This window comes from Sceloporus undulatus, chromosome 2, assembly GCF_019175285.1.
Source record: "Sceloporus undulatus isolate JIND9_A2432 ecotype Alabama chromosome 2, SceUnd_v1.1, whole genome shotgun sequence".
Lineage (NCBI taxonomy): Eukaryota > Metazoa > Chordata > Lepidosauria > Squamata > Phrynosomatidae > Sceloporus > Sceloporus undulatus.
The window spans coordinates 276,106,434-276,123,864 of NC_056523.1; positions in this window are offsets into that span (position 1 = coordinate 276,106,434).

Here is a 17,431-nt window from a genome sequence, read left to right on the forward strand (position 1 = left end):
GAATGTAAGTCCTGGGGCTTTTGAAATGAGACTGCTGTATGGGAGGAGACGTCTTTTAAACTTCACCATGCCAGTTCCCCAACACAGATCACTCTGCTTCCTTAGAACTGCTCTTCCAGTACTTTCGATATGTGGCTTCTTTCTTTTCTCATTAACCCTGAAAGTAATTAGTTACATTTGATTGCATTACTTGTAATTCAGTATTTATCAAGTTCTGACAGGCAGTACAATATGATCATCTCCATTTTGGTAACAGTTACAGCCACTGAATTTGGCCTGTGCGGATGGATGAATACTTCATTCTTTTCATTCTTTGTTCAGAACTTACCAAAAATCTCCATAAGCAAAATGGAACAAAACTGAGATTTTAAAAAATGTAAACTCAGGAGAAAATTAAACTGATGAATTCATTCACATCTCTCTGTGATTTATCTATTACTTTATCAAAATGAACATTTAAAAAGTTTGAAGGGCAACTTGATATAGTTGGATAGTTGTTGTGTGCCGTCAAGTTGTCTCTGACTTATGTGACCTATCATGGGGTTTTCTTGGCAAAACTGGCAAAATTGGTTCGGGGTGGGTGAGCTGCCTTCTCCTTCACCTGGGTTTGCATGGCCAAGTGGGGATTCCAATCCTGGTCTGCACAGTCCTAGTTCAATGCTCAAACCACTACGCCATGCTGGCTCAATGCTCATACAGTTTAAAGCCATTTACCTGAAAAAAATGTAGATGATTTGCTGTTAGCTGCTGACTCTTATGAAGAATGTTGGAGGGCCACCTGAGAGCTGTTACAATTCCTATGGCAGGCTGATTACATGGTGTCTAAAAAGAAAGCACAGATATGCCAACAGAAAGTAAAGTACTTGGGATTCCATGTGTCCCATGGGAAGCGGGAACTAGGGCAAGAAAGGAAGGAGATTGTGTATTCCCTACCTGAGCCAAAGACCTGCAGAACCGTAAGAGAGTTTTTGGAGATTTGTATTACTTTTTATTTTTCTTGCTGATTTTCCTCCATCACCCCCAGGGTTCTTTTGAAAGAGAAAGTTTGTCTGTTACTTTTTCTTTTACAAATGGGTTTCACATTTTTAAGCCCTTGCTTTTATAGCCTCTTTGGCTTCTTTTGGAAAATCATTCCACGTGCCCATTTATTAACTTGATGCAGATTTTTCACAAGTCCAATTATAACAAATAATTTCATTTTGATTTCTCATTTTAAATTTCTTTCTTAAGGCAATTTGGTATTGTTAACAGCACGTGTAATTGATTCCATTGGCAGAATGTTTTTATTCTCTTGATGCAAAAAAAGAGAAGGAAAAAAAAAAATAAAAAGGAATAGTGTTTGTTACTCTTATCAATAAGGAAGAAGCATAATTTTATATGCCATAATGCAAGATCCTTCAGTATCTGTTTGTCTTTGATATTCAGTCTGTTGCATTTTTTAAAAGCAGTTTAGTGTTTTATTAATGAGATTTAGGCCAGTACATATAACTGACATATGTCTAGTTTCTCTGGAATAGGGATACATTTTCAGATGGACATGTAATGTAAAGCAATGCAGTGTAGAGAGACAATACCCAGACTCAGATGTGAATTATGATGTGCATTTGGAACTGTACAAGATTTGTGCTTGAAGGACATTACTGCATAAGCCTTGTTGTTGCCACAATCATATCAGTTTTTTTTAAAAGAAGGAAACATACTGGTTTGTGGGCAGCCATAACCACATGTCTCCATAGTAGTGTAACTTGGACTGCTTCTGTCATTACACGGTCTTCCACTCACTCCCCTTTAACCCTGCCCTATGCCCTACCTAGCATGCCTATTCGGTTTTTTTAAAGACATTTTTTCATGCAATTCCAGATGTCTGCTACTATGGTTTAAGTTTTAAAAAAAGAAGAAAAGAAATGGGGGAAGGGGCGAAACAGCCTGCTTAGGGATAGTGAGAGGAAGGGGGGTGGGAGAGGGAGGAGGAGGAGATACTGACTGCCAGTATCACAGCTGCCCTAGCAACAACATTTTGCACCTAGGGACTATCACAACTACAAGCTTGTTGATGGGTTTGCCTCATCAATGAAAATGGACACACTTTGGGGATGCAACAGCTATGGGTTGGAGATATCTTTGCATTATAAGTATTGCCAAAGATGCTTTTCCAGCTTTAAAGTTTAAAGCTGCATGTAGTAATCTCTGCCATTGCTAATATAGCTAGTGATGCATTCATGGACCCAATAAGACATCGTTTGTGCAACCAAGATTTAGTGACAACAGTTTTTGAGAATTCCAGAACTGTTTTACCCTTCAGTCACTCATTGTACATATCTTTTTTGTGCACAACTTTCCAGTGAGGGTCTGAGGTCTACCACAAGTAATACTATACTTCCCAAACAACACAATTAAACATCCTGCCATTTCTCTCCATTCTTCTGATGTTGTGAGGGATTTTTGATACTTCTTCAGACTTTTTTTTTTTAAACTAAATGTTTAGGATTAACTGAGTGACAGATGCTTTACTCATCTAGGGTATCTAAGCCCTATTTTATTGAAGTGGGCTTCCTTCTAAATTTGTTGTTGTATGCCCTCGTGTTATTTCTTAAGGTACACCTATCATGCAATTTTCTTAGCAAGAGTTATTCAGAAGTAGTTTCCCATTTCCGTCCTCTGAAACAGAGAGAGTGCAACTTGCCCAAGTCACCCAGTAGGTTTCTATGACTGAGAAGGGATTCAAACTCTGGTCTTCAGAGGTGTAGTCCAACACCCAAACCACTACACCATACTGTCTCTAGCCCTCTAAATTATTTCCTTCTAAATAAGGAGGATTGCATAGGATTGTAGAATAAATGTTGCAGCCCTGATGTGTGTAGGTATTTGTGTAATGTTTGTGTAAATTTTATTTTTTGACTGAATTTAATGTATTGTTTCAAACAATATTGTTTATGCCATTACAAAACTATATGAAGTCCTTTCTAGTGGATTAAAGGTTAGAGTTTGAATGGAAAAATAAGATAAACACATGCTTCATAAAATTAAGAGATTCCCCCAATGCAACACAGGAGCTGCAGTTGAAAACAGAAGTCAAGAAAAATATAACGTGGGCATTGAAACACTACACATACATATGGACATATCTGGATCCCAGCCATAGCCAAATAGTGTTAATGTGAGTTCCCATGTTTGACAGATTCCAAAATATATAGAGAATGGAAAAAGTGTGTCAAAAAGTCTCTTTAAATTGAAATCACAACAGCTTTAAATTTCACTTTATGAAATTAGGGCATTAATAAGAATACAGGTTCATAATGTCAAGAGTACTAGAATTCCCAGTTAGATATTCTCTTTAAAAGCCATCTGTTTCAGTCCATAAATGAATTTGACTGATGACAGTAGGAAGCCAGGAAAGTACCGTTCAAAGCAGGTGAAAGGTTTTATCTTTAATTCTTTTGATTATATAGTCAAGTATGTCAATATTGGGTGCAAATTGACTTCTTAACACTTTTGCAGGCACTTTTAGTGGAAGCTTTCGATGTAGAAATAATGATTTGTTTCAGATCCACGGTATTTAGTAATTTAGTTTCATTGATCAAAATGGCCTTTTCTTGGCTGTGATTCATAAGCCACTCAAGGCAGCATGCTTACACTTAAAGCTGCAAAATTTTATCTTCTTGGCTGTGATCCACAAAGCACTTAAACCAAAATATTTGGTCATAAATCATTTTGCCTTCATTTTAGTCTGATTTACTTCAACAAAACTGATCAGTTGAAGCAAGGCTGAAATCCTAAAATAAGTCTCCCCTGGGAGTAAGACCAACGGAACTTGGTAGTCCTTACTTTTGAGTAATTGCATGGGATTGTACTGCAAAGGTTATATACAAGTGATTCGTCACTATCATTTGTGACAAAATTATATTCTGTAAAGCTGAATATCTAAATGTTAAGATGAAAGCAGATTCCAGAAGTTGTCTCTCATCCTACATTAAGACCTATATGTTTATCTGCCATTCCTTGTGGGTCTTAAGGCAGGACTGGATGTGTGGGCCTCCAGATGATATTGGACTGCTTATCCCACCATCTGTCACCATTAGCCATGCTAGCTAGGTCTGCTGGGCCATTTATGACAGCAATATCTGGAGGGCCACAGGTTGCCCTAGGACTATCAGAGGAATGGTGGCACCATTTTCTGGCAGGCCAGTGCTAAGAAACCCAGAATCACATTTTATTAATGAGAAAAAAATCATTGAATAGTTTAGCAAACTGCACAGTGCGACCTTGGCATGGTTGGATACAATGAGGCTTGGAATTTACTTGTTTTTATATAGCTAAGATTCATTGCTGACATTATAGGCCATGTGATTTGCCACAAGTTACAAAATGAAATATGATAGGTACCTTCAACTTGTTTACTATGAATGCAGTGCCAGTCATGTATAGCAGAATTCTCCACCCCCATACAACATCTGTGAGCAGCAAATGTTTATCTACATTAATGGAGATCTGTCAATATACCCAGGATGTATTTTATGGGCCAATACTGTGAATTGCTACCTTGGCAGCTAAAGTTTTATAAGATCCATCAGCCAATTTGTGTGCAGCAAATAGCACAATTGAGTCGCTGCTGCTACTACAACTGACGACAGAAATGCACAATTTCTTTTAAAGCAAATAATTAACAGGCACATGCCTTTTTTATCACTTGACCTTTGAGAACACAAACATTTATAGATGGTTTTATTGCTGATTTATTGCTCAACTTTTAAGCACACAGTCAATTGCTTTTGAGCCAGTGCAACACCTTGGTATCAGTTATTAAACTTTTCGAGGTCAAAATGAATGAAGAAATAGAATTGGACTAAAAAAGGAGGAGGAGGTCAAAAAAGTAGCCTGGAATCAAAATTTGCCTAGTAGAGGCAAAATGCAGTCTGCTTTTTAGTGCTTGAGAGAAACGTGCCTTGTGCTTCAACTCTTGATCCTTCAGAAAAGACTTATGCACAAGGGAATAGGCTTTCTTCTACCATGAAACAAAACCTCAAGGAAATGTGAATATGACTGAAAACTCTTTGGTAGTATGTTCAAAATCACAAATCTCTTTTATTGCTTCTCCAGTTAGCAGGAGGGACCTTTCCGCAAGGGAGGATATGGGTTGTGAAATTTCAGTTGGAAAATATATCCATAGAGGTCCCTCAAAAGCAGCATGCACTGACATGTCAGCCTCTGGAGGGGGTTAGGAAGAATTCAGTGAGCCAGTATGCCAAGGAATGATGGAAGATAGTGTAGCATCATCCTGAGGGCCCATAACACTGAGAACTATCTTATACTTCTGCTAGCAGCTAAACAAGCAGATGTATTGCTTCAATCAAGGAAGACTCAGAAATGAATTTTCAAGGCCTGAGTAGGACTGTTGACAGCTGGGGCTCTTGGAGGTACCTCATTCATATGAACACTACAAATGAAAGCAAACTTAACAGCAAATAACAACTACAACAAAGTGCCTGAACTGATTAAACAAATCTTAACAAAAACAGGACAATAGTACAAGAAGAGCATTTTTTTAACCAAAAAAAAAAAAAAAAGGGGGGGGGGGGAGAGGCAGGGCCAACTGATGATGTCTAGATGACGTTGCACCAAAGGAGCACCAAAAAGCTGCACCACCAGCAGCTATTGAGTCCTTTCTGTGGTGCAAAAATCATGCATACCACGAAAAGGCCAGATCAGGCCCATGGCATGTGGTTGCTGTGGCTGCAATCTGGCAAGAAAAGAGGTGGCTGCAAGCCGCCCCTTAGGGGCAGTGTGTTCAGCCTCTTTGTTGGGTTTGGGTACTTTGTCCTTTGACTTGGAGAAGTATATGGGAGTGCCATTTCCTGCTTTACTTCCAGCAACAAAATGTCAATGTCAAGGGTAGAAGCTGTGGAGAAGAAAGCACAAAGTATTTCCCCCCACCACCACATAGTAGCAAACTGTCTTACATATGGACCCCCCCCCCCCCAAACATGGAATTTGTTTTTAACCAGTCAAATCAGTAAAGATTACAAAAACCCACAAAAATAATTATAAAAATAAATACCAAATGTAACACAATTTGGAGTTGAATATCATTTTTCATGTTTGAATTATGGTTATTCTTATTTAATTATTTATTCACAAAGGGTCTAGCCACTCCAACCTTTTCCTGCAAAATGATTTTCACCTACCTAGATGAATCAGCGGGTTGTTATACCCTTTAAATCTGAAAACTACAAATTGCTTGTGTCTGATATTGTTCCAGCTTTCTAAGCCAACATAACATTTTGGAGTATTAGTTGCTCTACTGCTGTTATACAGATGTCAGTGAGAATTTGAAGATGACATTATCTGTGTTGAGCAAAGTTTTATGAGGATTCTTCAAATAGGATTCTATTTGGCTGAAGTCTTTGGCAGAGTCATGTCTATCAGTCCTGCCACCCTGAGTCACATGTGGGGTCTGTAAAGGCAAAAGGAAATGTGTGTGTGTGTGTGTGTGTGTGTGTGAGAGAGAGAGAGAGAGAGAGAGAGAGAGAGAATGTTTAAGGAACTCCCAGACTGTAGAACTTGCTATTGAAGGAAACTACCACCTCTCTGATGGCTTTCTGTCTACAGACAAAGAGATGTTGTTCTTCTTCAAGTAAATCTTTCACAGTTACTTCATTGTAGTAAAAGCAGCTTTAATTTAGGTGGGCACTGATTTATTTTTAGAATTGTTTTATATTTAAATTAATCTGTTGAATGTTTTTAGTTAATACTTGCTTTATCTGATTTTATCATTAGCTGCCTTAAGTCCCATTTTTGGAAAGAAAGGCATGGTACAAATCCAATCAATCAAGTCAGGTTCCCTTATTTTTAATCTCTTTTTGTTCTCGCTAGTCTCCTAGAATACTGTACAGCCCATAATTTCAGGCAGGACAAGTTGAGTGTGGCTCAAAAGAAGCTGCAGACAAAAAAAGGAAAAAAAAAGAAGCAGGATTAAGCTCCGAGGCAGAGAGTCTCTGGATACTCTTGAGCAGGGGGAGGAATCATCAGCCCATGGACCGCATGGGGCTCCCAGAATCATTTATTATTATTATTATTATTATTATTATTATTATTATTTGCCCAAAGAGTCCTTCCAGACATCCCTTCAGTGTTCTGCACTGAAATAAAAAGTAATTGAAGTACAGAAAGAGGAAAAATGCTATTTGAGAAAGACATCCGGAATAGCAATCTCCTTTAAAACAAGGTGCATCTGCTGCAGTTTTGCTGTACCTTGCTTCCACTTTAACTGCACTATGGGGCCATTCACACATCTTCGTTTTACTGGAATGATGCGAATATCCTCACTCATGCATTCTGGTTTTGTTATTCACACTTTGAAATGATATCCATCCACATCTCTTGGGGAAATTAGCAAGAGCTGGCAGCTGAGGAAGGGGGGGGGGATCTCCCATTGCCGGTCCTGGGTTTGTCCTCCATGGACTAGGATGAGGACACAATACTTTACACACCAGTAAAAAAGAAAAATGAATAAAGAAAACACAACACACACATGGAAAGACCCTTTTCTCAATAACAAAGACAGTTCCCAAAAGCCTGTCTGAATAAAAATCATTGCCTGGGGACAAGAAGACACAATGTTTATCATAAAGCGTGGGTACAAATTTAATACCCCTTCAGACAATATTGATATGGAATTCAAATAGAAGAAGAAGTTATACAGAGATGAAGTAGAGAGTGGTGTCATAAAAATAGCAAATTAATGGATGACTTAGTCTAATGCATTTCTTCCCAGCTTGACAAAGGTGCAATCACCAAATAGGGCTCAAAATGTACAAGTTCTGAATGTTCTTTGTTCAGGCCATTTCATATAGTCCTAGATGACATTATGTATTATGCCACCCATGACTTGGATCAGATCCAGGGGAGCCATTTGTCCTTCATGGAGGTATCAAGTAAAGGGGGAAAAAAAAAAGGGGGGGGAGGAAATCTCACAGTATAATCCAGTCTGTGGCTGGCTTAAAGGTAAACTTCCCCCACTAAATCTGAACTACAGGAAAAACACTGTTTTATCTGATGTAACAGAGAAAAAATATTGTATAGATCAGTGTGAACATGTGACCCTCCAAGTGTGGACAAGGCTGTTTTTGTGGTTCTCAGCTCTCTGGGACTACCTCTTTTCTGGAAAAAGAGACAGAGAGAGAAAGAGAGAGAATCTGAATTGCCCGTCTTGGGAACCTGAAAGAGCAGAAGTCCACCTTTTAAGAAGACCATAGGCCCATATTTACTGTTTAACAAGAGCAACAAAACCTTCCCCCCCATAACTAGAATTGATTTTGTTACTCAAAAGATGGTGGGGGTAATTGGGAGGTCCCAATCATTTGCGTCTGCTCCTCTTTAAATGCAAATGTTTAATTGTTTAGCTCATGGAAGCTTGTGAGAGTCTGGGGACCTCATCGCATGGGACTTTTAGAATGGCCCCAGCATGAAACAAAAGGGGGCAGGCAGGAATGGAATGGGGAAAGGATACATTTTACTGCATGCCAGAATGCCGCTGATAATGCCGGAAGTCCCCATTCCATTCCCCAACAGTCACACAGAGGGCAATTTTCAGGAGCTATCCCCTCTAGGGGACAGTTGGGGAATGGAACAGGGACTTCCAGCACCATCAACAGCATTCTGGCATGTGGTTAAATGTGTCCTTTCCCCGTTCCCTTCCTGTCCCCTTTTCTTCTGCGCCAGGGCAGTTCTAAAAGATGAGGTCCTGGCTTACACTGATTATTGTTTCTACCTATTTATACCAGAACTAACTGTGGAAGACTCCACAATTGGTGAATAAAGAAGATTTTTATTTAGAAATATGCAAGAGCGCAATAAAACATATGATGGAAATTTGAACAGACACATCATTCAGAGCTAACTGAAATAGAAGTATAGAACTGGATAGCAGAGGCTTAGGACTGTAGAATGGGGTAATATTGACCTGTCCTGAAAAGGAGACCATGGAAAGCAGAGTGTGGCTCAGAAAGTATCTGAGGGTGATATGGTGAGTGGAAGAAGCTCTCTGTGCACACTGTGTGAAGCTGTGTGGGGAGGCTGGGGCCCAACTGTGTGTAAGGAGGATAGGTTTGGGAATAATATTTATACCTGAGATCCTCCCCTCAAGGGGTGCTAGGTGTTTTCTTGCAATGTAACAAAGACCTTCCCAGGGAATCAATAATGGGATTCTAAAAGGACTGATGGCTTTAACTTCAGAGTAACAAAAACATTTATTGACTTTAGGACAACAGTAAAATAGAGGGTAGAAGTTTGGGGTACGTAAGAAGTGTTGGGTTACTTGCCTTTTTATTTGATTCAAGAGCAAGAGAGTTTGGGCGGGGAGGGTGGAGCAATCAGCAAACCCATGTAGTCTTTTTCTTGGTATTACCTGGGTCCTTCACATGTTTCAGGTACATGTGTCCTTTGCATGGGAAAGTTTCTTGGTGTACTAAAGGTCATTGTGACCGCTTAAGAATATGCCTGGCCAGATAGAAAATATGGAAACCACAAGTACAGTGTGTGCTATGTTGGGTATGCTAACAACTTCCAGGTACTTCCAAGTTTGTTTGGTTTGGGTGGAAAGCAGTTCATACCCTCTAACATTTCACAGATGAAAACTGAGGCACATGCATGGTCAAGATAACAAAAAGTAATGATCATGAAGACACAAGGTGGGAAAGACTGTACCAGTTTGGTTTTGCCTGAGTCTACTGGAAAAAGTTCAGATTTCCCCTCCTCTCATCTTCTCCTTGCTGAATTAACTAAGTACAAACTACTTTTGTACATTGAACTCAGTTTGTAGTGACTTGTAATTGGAACTACCACTGCCAAATTTGGATGGTTGGAGAGTATGGCATTTTTGACAGCTTGTGCAGCTCCTGGAGAAATTTGGCCACTGGACTCACCAAAGCTGCCCACCTGACGTTAGATGAATAAAGAATTGCAAAGAATACATTATTAGGTTTACCTTTCTTACATTAAAATAACTATGTTACACAGCTGATGTTCTTCTTGAATGAGCAAATTTGAGGATTAGTATCAGCCTCCAATGGCCCTTTTAACCTCCTCTCCCTCTTGCATCCCTAGACAATGGTGAATCACCACTCCTAACTACTTATTCAAAACTGCAGTCCTCAAGCAGGCATCATTAGTTGCATTGATTTTACCTGAGCATCCAGATGGGGCAGGGGTGGAGGGGGAAAGATTCATTAGGCCAAAAGAAAGAAAGGAAAATAGATATGCAGTATAGCTGCATTGATGTTGTTCATCCTGTCACTCAAGGGACACTGGGAAATAATGTTACATCTGTTCAGTGACCTTTCCAATTACTGATACTGCTTTAGAAAGGCAAGGAACAAATGTTCTGATCAAGTAGACATTGTCAAAATATTGCTCCCTCACATAAACACAAATGCATGCAAGGGAAACCTAAACAACTTTAATTTGAACTCTAGGAACACTGAATTCAAACTGTGCAGTAAAAGCATGCTGTGTTCTCCAGATGTCCCAGTTTGGTAGCGACAGTCTTGATGAGTCATCCTATTTCAGCTACTTTAAAAATTTCCCATTTTCCCTCTTCTTCCTCCCACTTTCAAACTTTGTCCCCATCTTATTAATGAAGAATACACAAACTAAGAGAGGCTGCTGCAATTTGCTTTTGCCTGAAAAGAGTACATAATTCCCTGCCCCCCCGCTGAGTTAATTGAGTGCAAACTACTTTTGCACTTTGAACTCAGTTTGCTGAAGATAAAGGGGGAAAGTTGGAAGAGAGTAAGTGGGACATTTTAAAAGCAGCTAGGGGAAAAAAAGGATGATAGGGGATTAATCCAGATTGTCTTGGCCAAATTGGGAGAGTTAGTGGATACGAATTTGACTACAGTACACATTGTTGATCAACTTCCCTTTACTGAGGCGATGATTTCATTCTTAGACTTACCTAGTTACAAGGAAAAAAACAACTAATTTAGTCTGTTACTCTGAAATTTATAGAAGCATCATCTAGAGAAGTCAGCAAGTGAAACACAGCACATTGTCACTTGCTGTTATTAACATGGGCCAAGTAACATAGTGCCCCCCCTAGCTATTTTTTGCAGCTTCTGATATCCCATTTTCCACTGCTGAAAGAAGCACACTCTTACAATTTGTCACTGCTGCAAAGTGCCCCTTGCCCCTTTTCCTTGCCTTCCAAAAGTCAAAGAAGTGCTCTCTACCTTATAGAATCTGCAAGGCTATTGTGAGGGATATAGGTTACAAAGTAAGATATATGATGCTCTGCCACCCATCTGCACAGCAGAAAGCCACTTTAGTGCTGAACTTCAAGGGCAACTTGAGCTGTAGGGATATGCGTGGAAATGTGGTTGCTGGCAGGACTCTTTCCTGCTACAGCTCACCTGAAAAAAGCTGTCAAACCTTCTACATATTCACATTATGCTTTATAATGATACTTTATATAAAATTCCAGGTCACATGCATGGGGCTTCCAACTGATTCCTAACCAGGAACAAACAACACAGTCCATCTTAGCAAGTGTAATGTGACTAGAATCATAGAGTTGGAAGGGGCCTCATGGGCCATTGAGTCCAACCTCCTGCTCAATGCAGGATCTTCAGCTAAAGGATACCTGTCTAACCTTATTTTGAAGATGTCCAGAGAAGGAGAATCTACCACCTCTCTAGGAAATTGGTTCCCTTGCCAAATTGCTCATACTGTCAAGAGGTTCCTTCTAATGATCAATCAAAATTTACCCTCTTCTAACCTCAAACCATTAGACCTGGTGCTAGCCTCTGAGGCAGCAGAGAACAAACCTGCCCCCTCCTCTCCGTGACAGCCCTTGAGGTATTTAAGGAATATAATCATGTCACTCTCAGTCTTCTCTTCACCAAGCTGAGCATGCCCAGCTCCTTCAGCCTTTCCTTATATGTTTTGTTCTCCATACTTCTTATCATCCTTGCCCTTCTCTGAACCTGCTCCAACTTGTCTATATCCTTCTTAAAACCTGCATCATGTGCCTTTGGACTATTGTTGTTAAAGGTAGTAAGTGGATCCTTACTTAGAAAAAGCCTAATTGGTACCAAATGGAGGGAAAAGAGGAACATAGTGGAATTCTATGCATGCCCTCTGAGAGCTGAGCACAGTGACCAAATGTCACAACCACAAAGGAGGACAAGGCATCACAAAATGTAGAACATTACAAAATAAAAGCTAAAAATGCAAATATAAATTCATTTCCTATGGTTTATTTACAGGTGTATTACATATACTGTATTCTATTAAGTACTCAGACATATTTTTCTGATGAAGTTACCTTTGTTAAAATGCCTTGTTGGCTTGTAATATACTTATAGAATTCTGGGCATGGCAAATCCTTAAAATTTTACTTTACTACCAACAAATCCTTGACTGGATCTACATTTGAATAGTTTATTTCATTTGTCCATTGTACTGAAATCAAGGAGAAAAAAAATCCCTTTCACCATTTGCATTGTGTCCTCATGCAGGCCATCACCTAACGTGTGTGCTGTCCTTTTCCCCTCCAAGAGACAAATGCACCCAAAGATCTGGAGACAAGTTTTGCCTGCTGCTGCTACTAAAAAAAAGAGCTTTAGAAAGATCCATCCTATCCTCCGATTTGCAGTGAGGACAGGCTGCCAAGAAGGGGAACAGTTAACATGATGTTACTCAATGGGCTTCTCAGTCATGCTCAGAATAGAGGACATTTCGGAATTCCTCTTGGATAGAAGATTGAAATGTAGGACATGTCCTGGAAAAGGAGGATGTCTGTTCACTTTGACTCTCAGCTGTACACTCCAGTGAATTCCACGAAGCCTATACCAAGATTATATGTATAGCATTGCAACCTTAAGCAGTAATTTATGCATATTTGCTTCCACTTATTGGAAGCAACTGTAAAGTCCCAGTGAAAACATTATGGCTTTCTTCCAACTGAACACTCCTAGGAATGAGCATTAAAACATTTTTAGTTTTTTGGTATTTTTAAAATAAAACATTAGTTCTTTTTATTGCTATTTTCTTAAATTGTCATTTCTTTATCCTAGGATATACTTTTTAAAAAGACATTTATTTTCATATTTTAGTCATCTGTTTTCATAGTCCTCAATAAAACCCCAATAAGCATAATTCTATAAATGAAACTGTAAAAGTATACTTTAAGAGATGTTAATGATCCACTATTACACATTATGCATCTTCATTAAGTTCCAACTACCAGCATTCACATTTCCTAAATTGCTTTTTTAAAACATGGAATAAAAAATACACTAAAATACGGAAAGTAAATACATAGTAAACAGTTAGGTTGGGCACCATCATGCTTGAATGCAAACCCAAATAATCTTGTGTGGGCTATTCTGTTTGAACCTCACCATACACTTTAGAACATTACTCTAAATGACTGAGGAATGGAGGTAGGTCTAAGGAGACTTCTTGCAAAACTCTCCACATATTGTAAAAACAACAAACTGACAATTAATTATGACAAAACCCAGGTTATGGTCTTTGGAAGACGTTCCGAAAAACATGTTTGGCACTTAGATGGAAACATTATAAGTCAAGTGAAATCATTTAGATATTTAGGCCTAATATATTCAGACACAACATCTTGGAAGGAACAACTGTTAAATTTAAAAGTACAATCTTACAGATCGGCAAAAGCCACATTAAAGTTTGCGGCAACTAGAGGGGGAAATTTAGTAAACCCTGCCTTAATGGTATATAAAGCCAAAACAATGGCACAGTTTCTATATGGTAAACCAAACATAAACCTGGAACTCCCTCAGAATTACTTCTTGAGGTCGTTGTTGGGCCTCCCCAGAGACACACCAACTGCCATGCTTAGGCTGGAAACCAACATGCTTAGTATAGAAAGCCTAATAGAGAAGAGAATTTTATGCTACTGGCTTAAAGTTCAGAGGATGGATAATAACAGACTTCCAAAAAAATGTTTGCTGGAACTGAATAACAGCATGCCCAACAAGAACTGGGTACATCAGGCCGTGCAACTGATTATCAAATATGGAATTTCATTAGCTGAAATTTATGAACTCCAACTGGAAGGACAGATAAAGTCTATCAAGAACATAATAAGTGAAACATCGATACAAAAAGATTTCCATACTGTTTATCTGTCCTCATGTGCCCCCCTATACTATAAACTCAAAAAGTTCTGTATTTTTCCAGACTATTTTGTTAGTTTAACATTTGCAAACTTACGGAAAGCTTTTACCGAATTAAGATTAAATATGATGGATACAGCATATAGAGACGGAGGATACAGAGGTATTCCAGCAAAAGAACATATTTGTGTATATGGTTGTCAAGAGGTAGAGGACCTTGTTCATTACATGTTATTTTGCCCTCTCTACCAAGAACCAAGAGAAAGGTTCATTACACCTATAATAGAAACCAGCCCCAGTCAAAACCCACAGGATATGATCTTTCATCTTTTACAGGACCTGAATAAATATGTAACCTGGAAAGTAGCTTTGTTTGCCTTAGCAGCTAAAAAAATCAGGAATAAGTATATAAAAGAGATAGCCATAAACTGTAAAGGCGATGACTATATTTGATAAAAAAATTAATGTGCATAATGACAATTGTTTGTTTGTTTAGAAATTCTATACCAGATACGATATACCCGCATTATAGATATAATTTACATGTATTTTTATACTGTTATATTGTTATATTGTTATATGTATTGTTGTATTGTTGTGCTGTGCAATGACCTTTGGTCAAAAGCAATAAAATTTGATTGATTGATTGATTGATTGATTGATTGACTGAGGAAGGGAGATTAACCATGTAGCCTTCCTTGTCAGGTTTCATCTTTTCCATTACTCTTATTTTTTTCTTGTCAAGTTAGTGCTTCACTTGAACCAGAGCTTTAATTTCCATCCCCTGTGCCTTGTAGCTTCCAGAATTCCTCAGTCAGCATAACCACTATGAAATGTTTATCCCTGCTGTTGGCTTTCTCTTAGTGTTATGTGCTTTTGCATATCACAATTGATTTAGTATTATTTTTTCTTAATTTATCTGTACTCTGCCCAGAAAGCTTTGGATAGTAGGATTTTGTTGTTAACTGCCATCAAGCTGACTTCGACTTATGGTGACCCTATGAATGAGAGACCTCCAAGTTACCCTGTCACCAACAATATCTGCTCAGGTCTTGCAGACACAGGGCTGTGGCTTCCTTGATTGAGTCTATCCATCCGGAATGTGGTCTTTTGCTTTACTAAGCTTTTTTGTCTTTTCTAGTGAGTCATGTTTTCTCATGGTATGGCCAAAATAAGACAGCCTCAGTTTAGCCATTTTGGCTTCTAGTGAGAGTTCTGAATTGATTTGCTCTAGGACCCATTTATTTGCCTTTTTAGCAGTCCACAGAAGAGTCCATAGAACTCTTCTCCAGCACCACATCTCAAATGAGTTGATTTTCTTCCTATTACCTTTCTTCACTGTCCAGCTTTCACAACCTTTCATAGAAATGCGAAATATGATGACATGCACATCCTAACTTTAGTATTCAATGATATATCCTTACCCTTCATACTTCACACTTTGTATTTTTATCTCTGCTGTTAGTTTTATCTTAGTGTCATGTATTTTTTTAAAAAGACAATTGTTATAGTGTTATTTTGTATTTTCTCTTTTAATTTTATCTTCACACTGCCCAGAAACTTTGAACACTAGAATGCTTGGGTGTAATAAAACAGTAACTCCATGCCCAGAATTTGTGTGCATGTAAGGGGAAGGAACTGACATATTGTAGTAGAGTATTCACTAAGGATGTATTTCTGAGGGTCGCCTAGAACTTTATGCTGGCCGTGGTTCTATCTATTTCTAAAACGGGCTGCAAATGTGAAGCTGATCCACATAAACCATTGGCTTCAACCTGTTTTATTACATCTCCATGTTATAAAAAGCATGACTCAGATTAATTTATTGCCTCATCAAGGAACATACAATATTTTAGCAAGCTCTTTATTTCATAATTTCATACCACACTCTTGCATTTTTTCCCTCTGACTGACAGCTTCAAGGCTAATATACCACTCCACTCAGTAACTGGTGTAAAAACAAAAACAAAAAGAAAAGGTAAGTTGTTTTTTTAAAATAAATCCAGTGGTGAATTTTCTATAAAAACAGGTGCAAGGCCTCCAGAAAGAAGGGAGAAAGTCCTTCAGGGAGAGAAAGCAAGAGCAGCTAGGCCTGAAAGGCTATGTTATTTTTATCGACAATTAAAAACAAAACAGCAGCCTACCTCTATAAACACTTGGATTTGTTCCAGAAGAAACAAATCCAGCTCAGTGTGCTTTGGGTATCAGCCTTCTTACCAGCCAGGTGCTCTTGAAGGAGGGAGGAAAAAAGTGTTTATCACATAGCCTACACAGGATAATTCTCATTTGTGTTTTTATTGGGCTAGACTTGCACCCGTGTGTCTACATTTGGAGTCTGTCCTCACAGACAGGAAAAATGTGGCAAGGGCAAAATAAAGAATAAATAAAAGCATTGGCCACCCAAAACCAAAACCGAAATAAACATTTTAGGAGATTTGGGTGGGGGGTGTGTGTAGGTGGGTTTTTTTTTTTTTGCTGTGTTTTTGTTTTGAGGTTTTACATGACATTCAGGCAGATACTAACAAAACATTGAAGGGGAAAACCTGGCCCTGTGCTTTAGCCATGACTCCTCCTGCCTGCCATAAGAATAGCTCTACTGTGAGCCTTCGGTAGTATGAAGAAGCAGACATTCTGAAGATTCTTCTCTGGTTGAATCTCCTTCACATGGAACTTTCCCAGACAAGAAAACTCAATAGCTGCTGTGTCCCTAGGAAGACCAGGAGACCTGCAGTTACAAATACATTAGCTAACTTCTAAGCAGCCACAGTCAGGTTTGGTGTTTTGTACATTTCCTAATCAACAAATAACTGTGTATTTGTTTGATTTTCTGTTCTAAGAACAGACAAGGCAGTTTACAACAAAAACTCTCAAAGCAATCAAATAGTGATAGTGGTAAGAGTCCACAGTACAGCAACTGCCACATCCAAAGGGTTGTTTGCTTGCTGTAGCCAGGATGAATGACTGGGGTATGAGTGGCTTTCTCTGTATTTTTCCCTTGGCAGTTTCTCTCCTCTACACATTGATAGTTGTGGAAGAGAAAGGACTATGCCAGCTCCAGGGCCCATAGTGTTTTGGACCCTATTGGGAGCTATTGGGAGCCTTATAAGTACTTTCATGTCAACTTCAACCTATGGTGACCTTATCCTAGGGTTTTCTTGGTCAACCACATTCAGAGGAGGTTTGCCATTTGCTGTGACTTGCCTAATATCATCTCATGGGTTTGCATGGCTGAGGGTGAAACTGAACCCTGGTTTCCCACAGTTGTAGTCCAACACTCAAACCTC